Here is a 22,446-nt window from a genome sequence, read left to right on the forward strand (position 1 = left end):
CACCAGGAATTGAGGGGAGCATCCATGGAGGGCAGCCCCCTGTCCCTGGCAGGGTTCACTCTTCCCTCCCTGGTTTGCATCTGTCACTATTCCAGCAGTGACAAGGGAGAGCTCAAGTATGGCCAGAGTGAGCAAATTCTGGCAAACTGTTGGATTTTGCATTAGGGGAGATGCTGGGAAAGTGCTTTTGGGTTCTGTGTAACAAGCAGGAGGAGAAAGCTGGGATTTACACAAGCCAGCAGTAAACCAGAGAGGCAAGCCCAGACTCCCACATAGCCTGGGATTTTTTGGTCAAGGGCAAGGACTGGTGGCTTTGGGCAGACTCAGACCTGAGCCCTTGGAGGGTCTGAACTTGCTGTCAGAAGGTGGCATAAATTAAGAAGGATGCTCTTCTCTCTTGGGGTGGTTGTGGATTTACTACCCCTGTTTCATGAGTTCCTAGAGGTGTCTCTGCCCAGTGGTTTCTTGGAAGAAAAAAACTATTTGGAGAGGTCTGGGCTGAGGATGGGGACCTTCAGAAGATACTCCAGGAGGAAGAACTTTGGACAGTTACACCACCTCAGTGAGGAGGGAGTGTGCTCAGCTGGCAAGTCCTTGAGGAATTGGCACTGACTGCCACTGAGCATTAGTGAGGGTGCAAGGGGAGAAGAGCTCAGGAGGGGATGCTGAAAGGAGGAGTGACATTTTGAAAGGGGACATAGTAGCTATTGAATTTGCTTTGCTCTGACCATAGGTACAGCTTATTGTACATCCTAAAATCCCAGGCCTGGCCATTTTGGTTGAACATCCACTTCTTCCACAGAGGACTTTCCTATTGATAGCTGATGCAGTAAAAGAATAAGGATTACTTAACCACAGAAGAGCCAGTGCTCTATTTGAGACAGAGCCATAGAGGATGTGTCCATCAGAGACCATTGAGCCAGAAGTCCCAGACAGACCCTGCTGTTCAGAAGTCCCTTTCCTACTGCTTGCCATGGGCTGAGGATGGCAAAACACCCAAACCTCAGCCTGCATGGTTTTATGATGCGATAAAAGTTTGTGATGCTTCATAGACAATAGGGGATTTTTCAACATTTTTAAAATGACAATTTATGAAACTAAATTATCACTAATTATATTTCATACTTTTTAAATTAGAGGTGAATTTTCAGTGTGCTACTTGAAATCTTGATACTAATTCTTTTGTTGGCCAGACAGTACATTTTCCTACCAAAAGCTGTATTTGGGATGGTTTCCAAAATTAGCAGTAATTTCAACACAAAATACCAATGAAATATCATTAAAAAGGTGCCAATTTCAAATGATGTGGAAAAAAAAGTGAATTTTTTTCTTTTTCAGATGGATTTGTTTTCTTGAGAGATGATGTTATTTTCTTGAGAGAAAAGAAACCCCAAGTGATTGTAGCAACACAGCTTAGATTTCCAGCAGATGCAAGTCAGGTCATTCCCACAGGGACTGGCACTATGTTGCATGGAGGGAAGGTTTAGCCCCATGTGTTTATGAGATGTCCTCACTCCTCTCCATTTGCTGCTGAAACCACTGGTAGCACTCCTGCCTGCACCAATAGGGCTGCAATTGAATGCTGTAGAGCAAAAGCCCCAATGGAGACAGAGAGAAAATCATAAGTGAATGAAAAATGGAAGTTGAAAGGTGAGGTTTGAGGAGAGGAAGTGACTCATGGGTTGGGAATGAAGGATAGGGTCTTGGGGAGGCTCGGCAGCTCGAGCTTCAGTGACCCCCGACTGTGAGGAGTCGCGGGGAGGACTGAGGAGAGGCCAAGCATGGAGCAATGAAATGAACAGTTGAGCCCAGGGAGAGCTGTGAAACCCTGGAAGACAAGTCCATGGCAGTCATGAAGAAAGGGGAGGAATACCCAGCCTTTCCAGACTGTCTGAGATGTTTATCCTTCTCTCTGCTTTGAGTGGGGGCTGCGTGAGACACGACGAGGCAGAGACAGAAGGGAGGCCAGGAAAGCTGATGCGTCTACAGCAATGGCTTAAAGCTGTGCTCAAACTCCTGACTGCATCTGCTGTGCTGCGTAGGGAAAGGGGCAGCGTTTCCTATGCCACTGTAGCATAAAGGAATGGGGCTAAGTTAGAAATATGTTTGAAATAGTTTGGATATCCCCAAATGAGCCCTCTGACCTCCTCCTGCAAAAGCCATAGGAACCCAGCTGAGCCATCACGTGTGTCCAGTCAGGGCTGGGCGAGTTGGCAAAGGATGTGTGGGTGCAGTGGTGGCACACAGGTACCACCTCAAGCCATGGAAATGTGGGGGGAGTTAGGGCTCCTTTCCCCTCCATCCTCCAGGAAATCAGTGTCTGTGTGTAGTGGGGTTTTTGGTGTATTTGCATCTGCTTGTGAAATAACCTATTAGCATATCTGCTGTGCCTTAGCAGATGGTGCCTGAAATATTGCAAAGACCTTGTGCCCACAGAATGGGGCCGGCTCAGGAATCAGAGAGCTTCTTGCAAAGGTGCTGCAGTCACAGCTGGAGACCAAGCTGTGTGCTCACCCACTGGGATTCTCTGCCTGCCCTAACCCCATCTCCCAGCTGCCTGCACCCTCCTGTCTCACTCCACGTGGCTCCTGTGGCATCCTCATAGCTCTGAGATCACATAGAGGGCAAGTGCCAACGGGCATCTTTGGTCTCTGTCTTTGGAAACACTGAGCTGTTCTTGGCTTTGTTAAGGCCTGATTTGCATAGAAGGGAAATACTTGGCTCTAATTGACTTAGTCTGGGCATGGTTTTCAGAGGGACACAATGCTTACCAGGGAGTTATGCAGCAAAGTGACTTTTTCCACCATTTAGGGGAAGGAACTATATATGTGTATATATAGATAAGATAGATAATAGATATCTGCTTTTGCAGGTAAATAAAACTCTTCATTTCATCCCACCATAGTGAAAACAGACTTTCAGCTATGACAGCAGTTTGTATCATTTATTCTGTGAACATGCAGATACATCTTTGCCATTCATGCATGGTTTGAGTGAAGTATTTCTAAGGGCAAAGCAGGCTGGAGATGCTGCTTTCTCAAGAGAATGTAGCAGTTGCCTGGAAACCCTACTGGTTTCTGAGTTGCCATGTGCTAGGACATGAAAAAAGATTTACTACAGGGTCTGTTTCCTCAGGGGTATATTAGACAACCTCAAGGAAAAGGAGCTCAAGGGGATCTCTTGGTCCTTCAACCTTTGTATCCGATCATTGCTTCTGGGGGCAGAGAAGGAAGAACCCTGTTATTTGGAACATGAAATTATCACTCCAGCTATTGCAGCATGGAGGTGCTCTATTTCTCAGGTTTTAGCACATATGCAGAAAAGCACAGTTTTTAATGATTTCCTCTGAATGGAAAGTCCCAAAAATACCATACAGAACCTACCAAAGCCCTGGCTGCACTTCCACTGTCATGGAGTGGTTTCCATGCTCACATCCAAAAGGCTTGTGGCCAACCCAGTTTAAGCTCAGCATGTGATGGAGCTCAGCATGGATAGAGCCAGTCAAGGTATGCTCAACACTTCCCATCTCTTCTGATAAATCTGCAGCACTCATGAACTAAAACTGAGCTTCTGCAGACTCTCTAAGGGAATTTCTCTCTTGCTTTCCTAGGCCAGCACTTGGATGAGGCTTGGCAGAAGTTTCATTGTGGATTCTACTGGGCATAGTGCTGGGGACTTTAATTGTTGTAGGAGTTGGCTTGGAGTCCTCTATTTCTTGAATGCTGCTGAGACAAATATTCTGGCTAAGGAGTCAACCCAGGCACCCACTAACTTGGAGGCAGCACGTAGGGCCAAGTTCTTGTGTGGAGCACTGTGGAATCTGTCGCATTCTGCCTGGCTGTGCCCTTCCAGAGTGCCATCACTTTGGATGCTTAAAGATCATTTAAAGAACCCAAGCCCTGCAAAACAGCGCTGCTCTGGAGCCAGGAAAGCAGTGCCCCTGATGCCATCTATCACAGCTTGGTGGCCACCCTGTGTGTGTGTGTTAGCCCTATGTTGTCACAACAGGCCTTTAACACACGACATCCTTATGTCCAGATTGGAGAGACATGGATTTGAAAGGTGTACTATTTGGTGGGTAAGGAACAGGCTGGATTGCTGCAGCCAGAGAGTCAATGGCAGTCAATGGCTCTATGTCCAGGTGGAGGCTGGTGACAAGTGCTGTCCCTCAGAGCTGTGTCTTGGGACTGGCATATTAATATTAATATTAATATGGCATATTAATATTTCCATCAGCAGCATCAAGCTCCATCTCCCACAGAATGTGGGATCAAGGACACCCTCAGCAAATTTGCAGGTGACACCAAGCTGAGTGGTGCAGGTGACAGTCCTGAAGGATGGGATGACAGCCAGAGGGAACTGGAGAAGCAGGCCCATGGGAAACTCACCAACTTCAAGAAGTCCAAGTGCCAGGTGCTGGTCATTGGGCAATCTGGGAAGTCCCAGACATGGGTATGGACTGGGATTGACATGCTACTGAGAGTAGCATTGTGGAGAAGGACTTGGGGGTTCTAGTGGATGAAAGGCTGCACACAGCACAGAACACCAACCAAATCCTGGGCTGTGTCCAAAGCAGTGTGGCCAGAGGGTCAAGGATGGGGATTTTCCCGCTCTGCTCTGCCCTTGTGAGGCCCCACCTGGAGCGCTGCATCTAGCTCTGGGCCCCACAATACGGGAAAGTCTTGGACCTGCTGAAATGGGTCCAAAGGGGCCACAAATGTGATGAGAGGGATGGAGCAGCTCTCCTATGGAGACAGGCAAGAGAGATGGGGTTGTTGAGCCTTGAAAATAGAAGGCTTCAGGAAGAACTCATTGCAGCCTTCCAGTACTTGAAGGGAGCTTATAAAACAGCATGTGAGTGACTTTTTACACAGGCAGGTAGGTAGTGCCAGGACAAGGGGGAAGGGTTTTAAACTAGAAGAGAAGATATTTAGATTAGGCACTGGGAAGAAATTTCTTGTTGTGAGGGTTGCGAGGCCCTGCCACAGGCTGCCCAATGAAGGTGCGGATTCCCCATTCCTGACACTGTTCAAGGACAGGCTGGACTGGGCTCGGAGCAAGCTGGTCCAGTGGAAGGTGTCCCTGCCCATGGCAGGGGGTTGGAACTAGGGGATCCTTAAGGTCCCCTCCAACCCAGACCATTCTGTGATTCTGTGATTATAGGATTTGCGGTTCTAGGATTCTGCAGTTCTAGGACTCGATGAACAGACCCCACCCCTTAACAACAGGTCCTGCCCAGTGACAACAAGCCCAGCCCAAGACCCCTCTCCAATATAAACCCCTCTTCCCACAGCAGGCTCAGCTGTGCAGCAGAAGGTGCTGGACAGGGGTGAGGATGGAGGGGTGTGCCCTGCTTGGAGTGGGAGAATAGGGCGTTTAGGTTGCCAGCAAACTTCGTGCAAGTTTTTTTTTTTTTTTTTTTTTTTTTCCTGCTTGTCCTCCAGTTAGGCAGGAAATCTCACTCTGCTGCTTGGAAAGTAATCTCTGGTATATTCACCAGGGATGGATTTGTTGATTGCAAAATTAAAGGAGGCTTGAGGATTAGGGATTCTGAGCTAGCACTTTCTGAGGCTATGACTGCAGGTTGGTGTCTTAGCTAGAAAGAAGAAATTTTTGTGCTAGCAAGTAACAATAAACAAGCTTAATATAGGTTTGTTATGACTCTGTTAGAAAGACTTTAAATGTGTAGCCCTAATTGGAGAGAACGCCTGGTTAAAACTCAGTAAGGGAAGTTTATTGAAGGTTTTTAAATTTTTTTTTCTAAAACTTGATGTTTTTCCTAGAGAAAAAAGTGTTTTGCTTACTTTCTGAATCTATTTTTGATGTGATGAAAAAGCATGAATTGAACTTTGTCTTTAAGTAGCATTTCCTCTTTTTCTATATTAAAATGGCAGGGGAAAGGTAAAGGAGCTGAAGGAAGAGGAAAAAATGATTTAAAAAGATTAGCCCTTCACTCCTAGTCTTTTTGATAAAACCATTTAAAAAACATTTTTAGAGAGCTATCATTGTTTCTTCTTGAAGTACATGGGTTGGAAAGAGTTGCATTGTAGTGGAATGAGCCTTTCACTTTTGAAAAGAAACTTTGGCAAAATATCTGTAGTTTAACTGAAAGATTTTAAATTGCAGTCATCTTGAATGCTCAGAATTCCTTCCATTATCTTCTGAGAACTCTGACATCTGTATATATATTTTTTTTTCTTTTTTAAGGCACAGCAGTTGAGAGATACTGCTGAAGAGACATTCCTTTATTTTCTGATGATCCTCCAAACCTGCCTGGTCTGTAAGTCAATGATTGAATAATTGTAGTCTGGATAAAGCTTTTAGTGCTGAGCATGAAAAAATAAGCAATGGGAATGGGGCTAATTTATCTCTCCCCTTGGAGAAGGAAGACTCTTGTGGCCCAGTTGCCATAGTGTCAGCCAGAACTGATTTGCAAATGAAGGGTCTGAAACTCTAGATGAGCATATGGCTGCTCCAAGAGTTCATCCCATAATTTTCTGTGTGCTTTTGTCTGCTTTATTGCTCTGGGGTATGGCCAGGTGCCAGCAACATGACAGCAAGGGGTAGACACTGCCAGCAAATCCATTTTGGGCTTAGCTATGAGTACCCCAGGTGAAAAGTGTTAGCTTAGTCTGACTGAAGTGTCCCTCTCCATCTCCTGGAGGTGACTCTACCTGGGATGTCATTTGAGGAAGGGAAGGATCTGCCCTGGATTCTTCTACCCATTTGCAGTGGGATGTTGCCATCAGCTTTTGAGCCTCTATTACCAGGGCAATCCATGCTCCATGGACCCACCAGGATTTGTTTTAGGAAGATGTTCTTGATAGATGGAGTTATATGGTTGGGGTATGGAGGGAGAGGAACATTTTGGCCATTTGTAATGAGTCTCTGTTTTGCCTCTGCCCAGGTTCCCTGATGTGCCAGCAGCTGGGATTGGTAGTCCATCAGGACAGCAGTGCCTGGGTATAAATTTCAGTTGGATTGTAAGGTAAGGACAAGCTTTGCCCCTCAGGAAGAAGCTCCACCAGCTATGCAGCCACCTTATCCTCCTGACCTTGTGTGTCACCATCTGCCATGGGCTCACAGGTGAGAACTGTTTCCTTTTCTTGGAGAGAGGAGTTTAAAGGTGAAGCTGATTGTTGTCATATGTTTATTGCTGTTGGTTTGTTGTACCCATGTGGAGCTTATTGCAGTGTTATCCTATTCATATCTATTCACAGTTCCCCTTTGGTGTTTCAAAAATTCCTTCTGGCTAAGTTCTTTATGGTGCTGCTTAGGGCAACTTTGTCAATTTCTGATGAGTACTGATCCTCTTCTAGGTTTGAGGACTGAGATGTGACATGGATGGCAGTTACTTTGATTTATATTGTCAAAGGGAAGGTTAAAAAGTTGATTTGGTGTATGCTTTGTAAACAGAATATGATGGGAATGTGGAAAATCTTTGCTGAAAAGAAATGTTCTTTTGTTTTGCTACATTGCACAGACCTGTTAAGAGCAGTCTTTGGAAGCCTTCTGAAGATAAGGGGCTGGATGTATTTGTGTTGTCAGCTGTCCCATGTGGTAGTGCAGGCTGGTGGGATGGGAGAAGGTGACCTGCAGAATCTGAGGTTTCATGATGAACAAACCAACTGAGCCACACATGCGAGTCTGTGACTTGCTTGCAAAGATCCAGAGTAGCAGAAGGAGCATTTCATAGGATATGAGCCTGCTTTTTAAGTCTCATTTTTTTCTGTTTTTCATATCCAAACATGCTGTTTTAGGACAAGTGGATGATTTGCTACAGGTGTTCCTTGTGGGATGGTGAGTGAGCAGTGAAGGGATCAGGTGCAGCTGGGAGTGTAACCAAATACCAGTCCAACTAACCCGGTCTTTTGGCTCTGTGAAACCATGTTAAACTTATTTCTTTTCCTCTTGGGAAAGGACGTTTGCAGCACATGGGATTTCTGGGAATTCTTCCTTTTTCCTGGGTTAAACCAAAGTAGAGCAGAAGCTGTGCTCATCTAATGTGCTTGTGCATGTAGCTCCACCCAGAGCCTTCACAGGGTGTTCCCTGCATGTGAAACCAAGTCCTGGGAGTGAGCAGTGTCTAATGCCACAACAACAAAATCAGTTTCAAACTGAAGCTGTTAAAAGTTGGGGAATAAATATGCTCCTCCTGTTAGCTTCATGTTCTGCTGAGATATCCTGGAATATCCTCACTCTGTTTATCAGAGTCTCTGGACAAGGCACTGGGATTTTTTTTTTTTTTTTTTTTTTTAATGAGTGAAGACGCATCAGTGGGACTGAAGCAGGCCTGAAAGAAATTTGGGAATGATATGGTTTCTGTTTGGCTTGTTGTGTTGGTTTTTTTTTGCTTTTGGTTTGTTTTTGTTTTCCCCTAGGTGACTTGCCTCTTTGAATAACTGAGGGTCAAGATAAGTCTGTTTGACTATATTGAGTTTTTGGATGGTTTTGGGTATCATTTAACCCTGTATAATACATAAAATAGGAATTTATGTGTTAGTAGGTTTCATATTGGTACAGAGACAGTAATCCTAACAAATCCCTTTTCTTTCAGTTAGTAAGCAACATACAGACTAAAATCCTCACTGATTAGGGGAAAAAAAAATCCTGCAGATATTTCTTGACCCTGATTTGTGTCCTGTTTTTTTTTACCAGTCGTAGGGATAATCAAAGAGCTTCATTACAACAGCTGAAACCAGAGTCTCTGAAATGTGGAGTGGTATGTTTGACCTGGTGTTAATTGTACTTGTCAGTGATCTTTAAGTGGCAGAGTGAGGGCAGATGTGTTATAGATAGCTCTCCTGAACCAAGATTCAGTAGCAGAACAGGATGTGGCTTTCATAAAGGGAATCCTTATATCTGGCAACATCAGTTTCAGATCCTGGAAACCAGCACCTACAAAAATGGACAATGTTGGGGTTTGCTTGGATGCTGGAAGGCAGCAGCAGATCAGGTATTGTGGGGGCTGGGGGAGGAGCACCAACCTGAGGCACTTGGCTTGGGAGCAGGAAAGCTGAGATGATGCCTTGTTCTTAGGCAGAATGTCTTCTGCTGGGAATGGGGTCAGCTGCTTCACAAACTCTTGACCTGCTCTCTCTGACATGTGAGCTCCAGATTGTATCCTGGAAATGTGCAGCTTAAACAGCAAGGCTGTTTCTGATCTTTTTCCTGGAATGTAAGAAAATTCTGCTGTAAAAAAGGAAAAAAAGGATTTTATGAGCAATGAATCCAGTGTAATCATGGTTGCAACCTTTACTTTCATGAGTTTTTTTTCCAAAATGCATTCACCTTTCCCTGGTCTCCTAATGATTCTCTGGGCAGCAGCATGCATGAGATGCATCTGGTTCTGAGCTCTTTGTGGTGTTTAGCTTATCGTGTTTATGGAACAGTTGAACAATTTTTGCTTCTTTTGTCTTTATGGACATAAACTAGACTTTCTTTCTGCTTTGTTTTTGCCCCCTCCCTACCCAATTCACAGCAGTTTTATTTTTTAAATTCAGTAAAGTCTGACCAAGGGGTATAAAAAGTAGGAGAATGGCTTTGACCTTTTTACAGGGATGGAGAAATCAACAATCAGTGCACCAGTATCTTTGGAGTTGGGTCTCGAGGTTAAGAGAAGAAAGTTAAATATTCTCATCTCAGAAAGATGAAATTAACATTACTTTGTCAGTATGTGGACTGCTATTGCTAGGAGGAAACAGAATTATTAATTTCCTTTGGGGGTGTGTGAATAAAACCAGCACCTCATTACTAGATCTATATTCAAAGTAGAATTCAAGCATGTTCCTATTTTATTTTAATGGTGAGGAGCAGGCTGCACAGAGAAATATGGAAGTTACTGGGTCAATGCACAGGTAATTGAGTTAAATTCCATTCTAGATGTTACCTCGGAGAGTCTTGCCTACCCCTCCACATCTCTGAAATGCAACACACAAACCAGAGGACTTTGCAGAAATGTCTGTGGGGTGGGTTCCTAGTCTATTAATCTGCATGTATTAGCAACCCAAAAACAGAGATCAGGGGAATTACAGGGCTTCATTCAGGGCTGTTCCTGTCTGGAAAAAGTGAATTTGGTCTTGTGGAGACTAACATCAGTTCATAAATAAGGGTCGCTCACTGTTGGAGCCAAGCTGGGTGAGAACCTGGCTGCAGTAAGGGGTACAGTTTGCTTGAGCTGCCTGGGTTTCCTTTTAGATTCCTTGTCTAAGGCTTTGTCTTCATTCTTGGGTCTCTTCACATATTTTGCAAGTCAATAATAAAGCTTGTAAGAAAAGGTGTATTGGTAGAAGGGGCATGCTGTACAAGCCTGGATCTTGTATTATTTCTGACTCTTCTGTGGTCCCATGGCAACTGCTGGCCAGCAGATAGGACTCTGTAGTTGCTCCAGTGTCACATAATGAGCTGAGCCTTTCATTTGGCTTGTCTTGGGTTTCAGGGGAGTAGATGTTTACCCTGTGTTTGCTCTGCACCCTATGTATAACTTGGAGTTCTTCTAGATGCCTTGTGACCACAAGTTTTTCCTGAAAAATGGAACAGGACACCTTTTTGGCTGCCTCTAAACCATGGAAATTTTGCTGAGATTTTTCTGTGAAAAAGGAACAATGCAATCTCAACATAGAAGTTAATTATAGCAATGGAAATTTTCCTTAAAGACTTTCTGATGTGAGGCTGGTATTGCTTTTCAGCAGGATAGACTGCTTAGAAATGCCACTTCTAATGAAAAATGCTTTAGTGGCAAATACTTTCCACAGTGCAATGGTTATTCTTGGGTTTGTCTGAAGCACATTGAACCTCTGTATTTCTTTGTGGAGTTGCATAACATGGTTTGGCTCTGCCTCTTCACTCTTGCTCAAGTGCAGTGCTGGTCTAGGTGAGGTGGGTGCCAGAGAAGTCATGGGAGATGAATATGGTAATGTTGTGCTCAGGCTGTGTTTAGTATTGAGCTGCTGTGTGGAGTAAGACGGTTCTGAACCTTGGGCTCCGGAATATTTGCTGCTGCTGCCTTGGCCCCTCTGAAATCATATTCCTTATTCTCATCTCTGTCTTAAACTCCATCTAGATCAAGCTACTCCTGATATACATGGGTTTAAATAGGTGATAATTCTCCTAAGAATTGATCCTGTAGGCTGGTTGCCAAGGAAAGACTGCCTTGGATATAAGCAACAGGTTTTGTCTTACACAGATACAAACCTAAAGCAGGGTTCTGGCAACAGAACACTTTTTTTTTCCCTCTGTAATGATAATGTTATTGAGAGAGGGCAGACATTTTCATACAGCTGAGGTATCCCATCTGTTCTTATCCTGTTCAATCTCTGAACAGTCCAAACAGTACTTCATTTTCTGGAAACATGCTGATTTCTCTCTCGTTTCTGGAAATCTCTGCAGCTATGAATAAGGAAGGCTGATGCTGCCTTGGGAGGTGTGAAGCAAGTGGCCAGCATGGGACATGGTATCAGGTTGCCACTGGAACTAATAAAAGGACTGATAATCTTGTCATGTTTTTGAATACTCAGGCAACTTCTATGGCCTTAAAACAGAGGGAAGGAGGGGAAGGGAATGAAGAAGGGGCTGACCATAAGTAAGTTCACCTGTTAAATGAAAGAACTCAAGGGTTTTGTAGGTCACTATGATGCTCTCTTTAGGATGTCCTGGTACAGTGGGAATTTAGAGGCCGTGGCCAGAGCTGGCACAACTCCTCCAGCACTGTGCTGTGCTTGGCAGGCACTTCTCTTTGCTACACTAGAGGTAGGGAGGTGGTGGGATTCTGCCATTTGGTGCCATGATGACTGTAAGCGCAAGTGGGGTCAAAGGGGGTTAGATACAGAGATGAGGAGAAGCTCAGCAGTGCTTGTTGATCATGCAAATCTTTACTGCATAGCAGATTGTTCAGAAAGAGATTCTGCACTCAAATAGAGCTTTGCCCTTTAGTGCTGGGGTGCCTAAAATCTGGAATCTGCTATACCACTGAGGCAGCCCCTTTTTGGCAAAGCTGAGACCTCATCACAAGGGTGGGTTTTGGTTCACAGCTAAGTCTCTCATGTCTGCATCTCCTGGAGGACCTCTAGATGTGCTCTAGGTGTGTTTAGGATCACTGTAATTGCCACGAGCAAGGGTGTTGAGAGCCATCCTCTTCCTTTTGAGCATTTTAGTGGCTGGATGTGTATGTGAATGACCTGTGGCCTGTGTCTTCTACTTTCAGTGCTATTCTTCCATGCTAACTAGTCACTGGATAACTAGTTTTGGATCCAAAAGAAGTGTTTATTCCTAGAACCAGAGCTCAGAACTTCTCAGAACACAGCACAGAATCTGGGCCCTGTGAGTCTGGTGTGGCAGCGTGGTCTGAGGAAACCTTTTACTTCTGGGGGGTGTGCATGGAGAGTACAGGCTTCAGTCCCTCCTGGCTCTGCAGGTGAGGGTGTCTGTCACCAAGTGTCTGTGCAGAGTCTGGGATGCCTCTTTCTGCTGAGCTTTGGGGGAGAAAAGGCGTTTATCCATGCCTGAAGAATTGTGTTAAGTTCCTACTGCAGGAACAAATTAAGGGTGAATCCATCAGTTGGAGGCCTGTTGTGGCAGAGGCTTCTGTTTACTGCCTGAAAAGTTATAGACTCAGCAACATGAGTTATGGAGCCTTCTCTAGCACCCATAAATCTTGGAGGAGAATCAGAGTCTTCAACCCTGTACCCACCCAGGCTAATACCATTTCTTGCAGCTGGAATTAATCATGGCATTAGGCAAACAACAGGGGTTCATTAGGACCAAAGGTGACTTTAATTTAATTGAAATATAACTTGGCAAGTAAAGAGGCGATCCAGTTCACAACACCTAATGGGAGGTCTGGGTTATATATGGAAAAGTTAATGGCCGTAAAAATATCCAAACAACATATTTGTGCACGTGTTCCAGTAAAAGTCTGAGCCAACTACTTTTTAATGGTTTGGGTTTTCAGATGTATATATTCATGTTCTTAAAATAAGAATAAGACTATATGAGTGTGCACAGCATAGAAATATGAGGTGGGAGAGGAGCCTCATGTTCAGGACAGCATTGGTGAAAGCCACCTTCCTCCCTGTTCTGGAGGAGGCTGCTGAACATCTTCTGTCCCCAGAGGGTTTGTCTGTGTCATGGATGTTACAGCCTTCCTCTTAGAGGCTGAGGAATAAAGGTTCTTACCTGTTTTTTGTGGTGTTTTGGGTAAAGGCACCATACAAATGTACCCAAAAATGGATGTTTGGAGATTTTGGCAATTTCATGTATTTAGATTTCATACAACTACATGAGTGCAAGAAATAAATGAAAACCCCTTAAATAATGCTATTGGCATTCCCTTGTGAATGACCACCCACATCCCCTGAAATAATCATATTTAAATACCAGTTAAATCAGCCTGTAAATCAGTGTGACAACACAGGTCTTTTAACCTTCTCTCCCTCCTATATATAACAGGTCCTCCCATTTCTGCATACACACGGCCTCATAAACTGACTCCTACATAAAATATTATTTATATTTTATTAGGTAAATATATGACAGTATGCACACATCGGTGGGCTGTGACTTCATAGGACCAGCCTGCAGATTTTGTACTATGTAGCTTTATACCTATTTTATTCCCCAGGCTGTTTTTCATAGAGAAGGGGCCATCTATATTTTCATGGGCATGAAATCTGTATATCCAGCAATGAATGTGAATCTCTACTTTGGAATGGACCATTGGAAATAAAACTATATACCCATGGATTTCTTTTTTAAATACCTTCTCACTGGTATTTTTCCTTCCTCTCAATTGCTCATGAAAGAGCTCATCTGATGGGCCATATGGAATATTGTCTTGTAGTTGATTTCTCATGAGTTGGCTAGTGCTGGTAGTGTGATGCCAGAATTGTGGAAGCTTGTGAGGTTCTTGATTCTTCAATGCTTGGTTGAGAACTACAGAAGCAATAAGGTTGGAGAAGACCCTTCAAGGTCATAGAGTCCAACCTTTAAGATAACACTGCCAGGTTCACCACTACGCCGTGTCCCTAAGCACCACCTGAACATCTTTGTGTTCTCTGAACACTTCCAGGAACAATGATTCCACCACTTGTCTGGGAAGCCTGTCTTTATGCTTGACCACCCTTCCAGTGAATAATTTTTTCCCAATATCCACTAGGTGAAAGTAAAGAGTCTTAGATGATGGTGGGCCAGATGTGACTAGCAAAAGGATATTTATGCATGGAAAGAAAAAAATAGTGCAGGGGGGGAAACAGAAGCAAGATAGAGGACAGAGAAATAAAAGGCTCATGTAGGAGGTTTTAGCTCAGTGTTATCGCTTTGGGCAGGTCACTTGGGATGCTTCTGTGCTGGAAAGGACTGCAAGGAGGCACTTGGAGAGTGCACAGGCAGGCGCCGGGTAGGAAAAGAATCCATTTCTTGATGGCTCGGCTGAGATTGCCATATGGTTTTGCTTAGATGGTGCCTCTTGGGGTTTGCTCTGTCTTTCGGTGGCCTGTGTGCCTGTTTCTCATTTCAGCAGTTTCTCTGATGGTTTTATCTTCACGTCCTTTGGGTTTTGGACTACTGGGGAAAAGACAGTCTTTTCACCAGCTGACTTGAGCCTTCAGCAGGGCTAACCTTGTAGTCAAGCTGGTTTTAAGCATTTCCTTTTCAGTAAAGCAGCTCTCTCAGAAGTTTTGTGAAACCTACAGTTTGTAAGCAGGAAAAGAAAACTGAGATAAAGTGACAAATGAAAAACTTGCTGCAGACAGGAGATGGTGGACTTCCAAGCCTCGAGGGGAAGAGAGGGAGTGAATGTTCATAGTGAACCCCTTCCATTCTTGCCACAGCAGATGAGAGATAGGCAGTAATTTCTGCTCTTATCTCTGGGTTTAGCACGGAAATGTGTCTGCCAGACACCTCCTCCCTGTGCTGGAGCTGTCTCCAAAGGGATCTCCCCAAAAGGGGGAGCTTTTAGCCCACCATATGGTGTGTCCCCCACTGGCTGGCCTATTTCACTGTGTTGGAGACCCTGCTGGACAAAAAGTGTGTTCTGCACCTTGAGGTTACCCCTAAAACTTGCCCATCCTCTCTGATATGAAGGAAATGAGGTGGGAAAGCAGCCACATTTCACCTTGAAAGCCATGGCTTGGGTTCCTTCTTATCTCTGCCACCCCTTAAGACTTGGAAAACTTTCCCCCAGAGGAGGTTACTTTTCTTCTGTTGTTGCAGGGAAACAGCAGCACAGGGAGGTGAACTGACTTTGAGGTCTCTGTAGGGTCCCACATGACAGCTCTTCCCACGCCTCCTCCTCCTGACATCTGTTAACATCCCTGTCTGTATGGTGCCTCAAAAGGCCAAAATGCCAAAAGAAGTGTGTTTATTTTTAACTGATGATGGCATATTTGACCTTCCCCAGCACTTTTTGGCACCTGGTGTCTTGACTACCTTCACATGTGTGACCCTGCATCTGTGAAGCAACCTTAAAGGACTTGACTTTAGCTGTCGATCAGCGTGTGGGAGCCTGATCCTGTCACCTTTCTGGGCCTGATGCTGCCCATGCCAGCTCTGCCCTTAGTCCCTGTGCCAGCTGGTGCCTGACACAGCCCCCCTCTGCAGCACACTGACTCTGCAGCCTCTGTGCTTGGTGCATGGCAGCGGGGTGACATCAGAACAACCTGTGCAAAACCTCTGTGATGGGTGTGTTTGCTCAGCACTGTGGTGGCCTGGTGCTGGCTTGGTGCCCTTCAGCTTGGCCAAGAGGCCAGAGAGTGGAAGTGAGACAGTTGGTTGTTCTTAGATGTTTCCTTGGAAGAAATCTAGGTTGGTCTCAGCCCTGGTCTGCTCCACCAGAACTCCTTCCTGCTTTGCACTGGAAGTGTGGTTCTCCTCGCAGGCAGCGCTCTGACTCCTGCAGCCTCCAGGGCTAAACCTCCGTGGTTTTTCCTGATGCACTGGGTACATGAGGCTATGCGAGGCACCACAGCACAGGCAGGGATGGAGTGAGGAGTGGATTGAATGAGATGCTGAGCTGCCAAATATACCCTGGCTCCTCCAGTGCTTCACCCTCAGCTTTCTGTGCAAGGATGGATGTGACTATTGTTGCAGACTTGTTTCTGTGCACATCTGGGGGCACTGAAGGGTGTTGGGCTCAAGCCCGAGCTCTTGCTCATATTCTAGGGGCTGAACGTTTCTGTCCTCACCCCCTTCTCACTCTCCAGCCTGGACTTGCTGCTCACTGAGCAGAGCCAGCAGTGAGGCTGAAAACCAAGGAGTTGATGGGGCTCAATTTACTTTTCTGGGCTTCTGTGCAAAGCAGTATTTGTCAGAAGGTAAAGGAGGTAAACTAGCTCCTAATAAGTCTGCACAAAGGGTCTAATGCTATAAATGTGGAGTGAGCACTATAAATCCAGCTTCAAGCTGGCTGCACGGTAATTTCCCTGTATAGACAAGCCTCAAGTCACAATTCATTATGGCTCTGCTTCATAGACCCTCCAATGTTGTGCTTCCCCTTTGCTGAGGGCAGATTGTCAAGCTGTGACCCTGCCTTAGTTAATTAACCTTCAAATGGGATTTATTTTCCCTTAGTTACTTGTGCGTGCACACATTTGGTAATAATGACTGTCCGCTTTCCTCGCTCTCGCTAAAAGGGGAGCAAGTCATTTGTTACAGTGTTTTACCAGGGGTAAAAAAATAAAATTAAAAAAAAAAATCCAGGCCTCAACTTTCATGGAAAATTGATAGCTTTATGCCAGAAAGAGACAGTTCCATCACAGCCACTTCTTCAGCTGTCTGCAAATATTTGAAACCCTGAGATATTTAATGTTTTTCAGATGGCGATAAATCTGCAATAGTGTGGGCTCGCTCGAGCTTAGTGAGAGATGAAGTGAGATAGGAGAAAATGCATGAGCCAGCACGGGAGAGGTATTGCTGCTCACACTTCTGCTGATGTCAGGACAGGTTTTCAGGACCTTCCAACATACCAGCTGGCTTCTCTTCACCAGGGAAAAATATACACAAATGTGAGCTTCCAGTTCATTTCCCATCCAGTTGTGAGCTAAATGTTTGCTTTTCTTTGTCTTCTTCCCCTCCACCCCTTCCCCTTTTATTATTTTTGCAATCTGACATTAAAAATATGAACCTACAGCTGGGGAAGAAAAAAATGTTACTGGCTGAAAGCTTTTTATTTTTATTTTTTTTTTTTTGCATCTGTCAAGCCTGAGATATTGCTCAGGGTTTGTTTGTTTAACCTTTTGTTTGCTGTTCAGAACCTTGGTGGCAAGTTGCAGAATGTGATTTGTTTGCAGATGTGTTGGTGTCTTATATTGGGTTTTTTTAAGGAGGAAAGAATAGTCAGATCATCTCCATGAGCTTTGCTTGCAGCATTGCCTCTGCCTGGGGTAAGCCTTGATCCTTTCTCTGTTCCTCTGATACACCTGATGTGTCTGGGTGTTGGTCTGTAGGGAGGTGCATGGTCCAGGGGAAGGCTCTGGGATTGGCAGGGAATTTGAGGGTAGGAATGAAGTCTTATCTGTGGCACATCCATTAGGAATGAGTGCTGAGAAGGAACACGAGAGTATTCTGTCTGGCTTTCAAGATGCTGGGGCTGTGCGTGTCTCACAAGCACAGCAGAGTGGTGACAAGCTGGGGAAATATGGTGAGGTGCAGATGCTTAACTGAGCAAGTTGTCATCATCTTCCAGAAGTATGGATGGTAAGCTGCAGAACCTGGTAGCACTGGAGCAGGAGGCCACCTGAATATTTTCTGATTTATTTTCCTTTGGAATTATGGAGTAAAACAGTTATTGCAGAAAATGCTGCTGAATTTGTTGGGAGGAATCAAAGAGCAGTCTGGTTCTCCAGATACCAGCACCTTTCACAGCGAGTAGGTGATGCCAGGGGGATTGTGTGTTGTGAGCAGCCTGGAGTGGCAGAGGGACTGGGATGGATCTCAGTTTGGTCTTCTTGCTTTCAGCCTGCCATGGCTAAATCAAATTCCCCCCACTGCAGCTGTGATTCACTGATGGGTTTTGTCCAAGTGTCTGTTCCTGAAGTTTTAAAGAGACAGAAACACCTCAGCAATTTGATTTTGGCAAACAGCTGTGAGCCAAGTGTGGAACAACAACAAAAAAAAAAATCCCTGTAAAAATCAGGGAAAATGCCTGCAAATTTCCACACATTTCACAGAGGCGGTGTGGTCTCGGAGGCAGCAGGGTGGTCTGGATGTTTTAGCACTGGTGTAGAAAACAGGCGCTTCTGTGCTCAAATGCCAGCTCCACCACTGATGGGCCACTTTGCCTTGGTGAAGGCACTTGACCTTTCCATGTCTTGGTTACTCTCTTCTTCCCTTTCCCCCCCTTTTTTTTTTTTTTCTTCAAAAAAGAGAATTAGTGGCCCCGATTCTGGGTGGTGGCCAGCGGGGGCCTGGCACAGCCAGGGAAGGTGGGGCAAAGGTGGCTGTGTTCCCAGGTTTGAGGGGAGGCCAGGGGCTGGGGATGTTCCAGGAATGAAGAGTGTCTTTGACCTCGATGGAGGCCCCGACCCTGCAGCACAAGCTGTTAGTGCTTAGCTGCCTCCCACCTCCCTGCTCTGCTCAGTATCCCGGGGAAGAGAAGAGGTTTTCCAGCACCCGGGCAGCCTGGGTTTGGCAAACTGAAGTGCAGTCTCCACACCCTGCTTTTACATATTCATGCCTATCCAAAATGTTCCCTTCTGGGCTGGACTTTCCCAGGCTTCACCTCTGGTCTGTGAGCTCATGAATCATGGGGAAGGAAACTCTTTTGAAAAGGGTGAAATTATTTTGGGCAGAGCTGCAGCAGCTAAAATGGCCTAAATGCTGTCTGCAAAGGTGGGGTGAAGGGGGAACAGTTGTGGGGAGGTGCAGGGTCTTGTTGGGCTATGAGTTTAGGAAAGGGAGATGAGAAAGCAACCCAGGCATCCTGGCTGTCCTCTTTCCTATGCAGTTGCCTCCCCTGCCTGTCTTCTTACTGACAATCCCAATTTCTCTGCTGTTGAATGAATGGAAAAGCTCCAATAGGAATTGATTCAGGCCCTAAATTTTGAGCTCTCTGAGGGCATCCAGAGCCTACTGCCAAGTTCAGCAGAGCTTTGTAAAATCTGCATTTCAGTTACTTTTTCTTTTTCTCTTCTGGTGTTTCAAGACCAGGATTAAGAATTTGGGTGAAATAAAGCAGGAGAAACAAGAACAATTGGTAGCTCAGGTGTGCCAAAGTTGAGGATAAGTTGAATAATTTTTTTGTCCTGCTGGTGCTCATGGCCCAAAACCTGCAGCTAAGAAGGACCTTCTGTGCTTAGGATTTTATCCCCTTTCTGCCAGTGAGCATCCCTGAGTAGCTGTTGGCAGAGAGCTGCCAGGCCCCTGAACAATTGCAAAACCAACTGTCCCACTAGGGCAGCTTGAACTTGCATCCAGAGCTGCTTTTGGCATCCCTGAGTCCAAAGGATGTGAGGTGCTCTCTGTCCCTCCTCTCTTCTCCTGGGCTTACACCCACTGCAGTTACTGTGGAACAAACAGGGTGTGTGGTGGAGGGAACACTGCTCTTTTGACTGAGACCATCTGAAGTGGAAACACCAACATGATTTAAGGCTTCTGACTTTTTAAAACTTGTATTGGTTTGATTCTGGGCTTAACTTTCCCTTGTCCCATTATTCAGCGTAACAGGGACCTAGCCACAAGTCAGGCTGCCTTACTGCAGTGCTGGCTCCTGCCAACTCCACTGAAAAGTGAATAACTGGAGAGCTACCTAGCAGAATAGTCAACGAATGCTCCGTGTAGCTCTTCTGGAAATAAAGATTGTTTGCTTTCCTAGATCCACCCAAATAATGATGTTTGTTCTGCATAATTGGCTTAAAAAGAACTAACTGTGTATCATCTTAACCCTATGAAAATGTACTGTAAGTAACTATGGAAAGTTCTTGCCTGTTGGATTCAGAGTATGAGCTGCATGACTTGAATTTTAATAATGATCTTTGCTCAATAAAAGTGCCTTTTTCTCTGATGAGGAATCCAACACATCTTTATTTTCCAATTAATACATTTCCTGGAAATTTCCACTTTCTTGTAGCTTGCTGTTCTAGGGCAGCTAAGCAGGAAGCAATAATGAAGTATTTTGTTGTAAGATGATGTTGTTTTTACAGGCTGTAGCCACAATGCTTTTTCTGACATTTTATGATATATAATTAGTAGCAATGGGAACCAAAATACTTTTCCCAAGGATTGAAATGGTTCTAATATATTTTGTAGCATGTTGACCGTGCTTTTTATCCTTTCTCTTATTTCTTTGTATCCAGGTCCAACAAAGCACTTAAAGAAAGCACTATGAGAATTCTTTGACAACCCATTTCCCGCTTGCTGTCCCCTAACCCCTATTTGGAAACTGAAGCTTTTGTCAAAAATGAAAATTTTAACAGAAAGTTCCTGCTTTCGCTGTGTTTTATGTGGGAAGTGTTTCCTCCCAGAAGCACTTTGGTAACGACATGAAAATGGGATAAGAGGGGTGGCTCCAGGCTTTACTCTGCTGGAGAAGATGCGAGGTTTTGGCCAAGGCACCCCTGGGAGTGGAGTAATCTCCATTAGGTAGGAGCTGGGGATCCGGTTCTCTTGCAAGCCGTGGTTTGGGCTGTTCAGGGTTTTCTGAAGAGCACAGGAGTGGGTGGAGCCGGGCTGTAGCACCAAGTCCTTCTGCCCCTGGATGGAGTGTAAAAGGCCATGCTCCTGGTTTGGTATGCAAGGGGTTCTAGCACAGAGCTCTGTGTTCCTCAGCAGTGGTCCTGGGGATATGTACCATGGGATGATCCTAAGTGCTTCTAGATTTGTGTTTGAGAATTCCATGGAGCCAGGATCCACTTTTTGGCCCCCTTGTAGAGTGGGCAAGGGCTGGCACATCTCTTGTCCTGTAGTCTTGGCTTTTCTCCATGTTTGTTGCAGGAAGAAATTTCCAATAGATGAACAAAAAAAAATCTTGACATGGGAAATTGACTGGAGGTCAGCTCTTGTGTGTAATCACAGGTTTAATTTTCAGTCATGGGACCCCACTGCTTTGAGGTCTGACTTGTTCCACTCTTTATAGCAGCCTTTAATTCTATCAGGAGGTGTTTGCACCTCATCTTGGCCACATTTGAAACCAGACAGCAGCAAAGGTATCTGAATACATGTGACATCTTTCCATTCCCCTTGGGTGTAGGGAAACCCCACTAGCTAGTGAGCTTTATGGGCTTTTAGCCTGAGATTTAGGGGTTTTAAAATTCCTTTTAAGCTACCAGAGCCCTCTTTCTGGAGAGGAGCACCAAGTGCTGATGCTACTTAAGATGGGAAATACATGGTTTTGGTGTAGGCATTTAAATGGGTGGCTAAGCCTGGTAGCACTGCTGAAGGAGCAAGGACCTTGTACTGGAGAGGCAGAGAGTTTCCACTGAAAGCCTGTCCCACTGTGCTGGACAGCCCCTTCACTATCTTGTGGAGCTGCAGCACTCTGGGGACATTCTCCATATTATAAATGGACTGTGTGGCCTCTTGTGTGCATCCAAGTGAAGCACAAGCAGAGCTGTATGCGTATTTTGACAACTTTAAATTAACATATCATAGCTACTTAAGTCTTATGACAATGTTCTGTGATCACAGGCCTCAGGGGATGTTTAATGCTTTGGAACAAACCAGTCCCTGGCCTGAAGTGTCTCAGGTTAGCTGGGGTTGCACCATTGATGGATTTGACCCTGTGAGTTCAGTGGCTCCAGCAGGCTGTTTGCAAGAGTCAAACTCTGGCAAATGATCGACTCTGAGCTCAGTTGGAAAAGCTTGTGAAATGAAATCACAGTGCTTTGCCCATTAGGCTTGGGATGAAAAGCGAGTCTGAGAGCTGCCAGTGGCTCATATTTCATGTGCAGAGATTTACTTGTATTAGTTAAGATTGCGATGAGTTTGAGAAAGAGAGAGTGAGACAATTTGTAAGCCAACACAGAAATAATACTTCCCTATAGTAAGTGTGTAATGAGAACTGGTGCTTTTATTGGATTGAATAAGTTCAGATTGTTTTTAAGATATACATGTTTTGAACAGTGAACTGTATCACTTGTGATTGACCTCCTGTGTTATTTTTACATCACTTCTTATTTCTCTACATCTTGAGTTTGCTTCTGAGACTTTCATTCCTATTCCTCTGCTCTTTTCTTTTCACACCTCTTCCCTTAATCTTTCCTGCTCTGGCTTTGGAAGTCTGTTTCCTTTTAATAGACATCTAATATTTGTCATAGTGAGTGCACACTTTGCACTAAGCAGGTCTCTAGGACGTGATTGCAGCACATGTAAGCAAACTTGAGCTGGTTTTAATCAGAAAGCAATGTACCCACGGCATCAAAGAGCCCTAAAGAGCTTTGCTTGTGCTGTGGTTTGCAGCAGATACATTAACCACTGTAGCAGTGTCCCTCATTGCCTTGGTGCTTGCTGTGGAGCTCA

General features: G+C 44.9%; 2 long non-coding RNA genes across 4 annotated transcripts; one reads left to right on the plus strand and one right to left on the minus strand.

Annotated features, from left to right (window-relative positions):
• Positions 1-2,932: 2,932 nt before the first annotated feature.
• On the minus strand, positions 2,933-4,106 carry LOC137478691 (uncharacterized). Its single transcript, XR_011001731.1, has 2 exons — positions 3,384-4,106; positions 2,933-3,214 (listed from the first exon to the last, which is right to left on the minus strand). It is a non-coding gene; the product is annotated as an uncharacterized lncRNA (long non-coding RNA).
• A 178-nt stretch (positions 4,107-4,284) lies between these two features.
• On the plus strand, positions 4,285-20,408 carry LOC137478696 (uncharacterized). Of its 3 annotated transcripts, XR_011001734.1 has the most exons (4): positions 5,222-5,316; positions 6,908-7,086; positions 16,809-16,997; positions 20,286-20,408. It is a non-coding gene; the product is annotated as an uncharacterized lncRNA (long non-coding RNA). The 3 variants fall into 3 exon arrangements; XR_011001735.1 differs by lacking the exons at positions 5,222-5,316; positions 20,286-20,408 and adding an exon at positions 4,285-4,413 and having other exon boundaries at positions 16,809-17,024; XR_011001733.1 differs by lacking the exon at positions 20,286-20,408 and having other exon boundaries at positions 16,809-17,024.
• The last annotated feature ends 2,038 nt before the right edge of the window (positions 20,409-22,446 follow it).

The sequence above is a fragment of the Anomalospiza imberbis genome, chromosome 9 (assembly GCF_031753505.1).
Source record: "Anomalospiza imberbis isolate Cuckoo-Finch-1a 21T00152 chromosome 9, ASM3175350v1, whole genome shotgun sequence".
NCBI lineage: Eukaryota > Metazoa > Chordata > Aves > Passeriformes > Viduidae > Anomalospiza > Anomalospiza imberbis.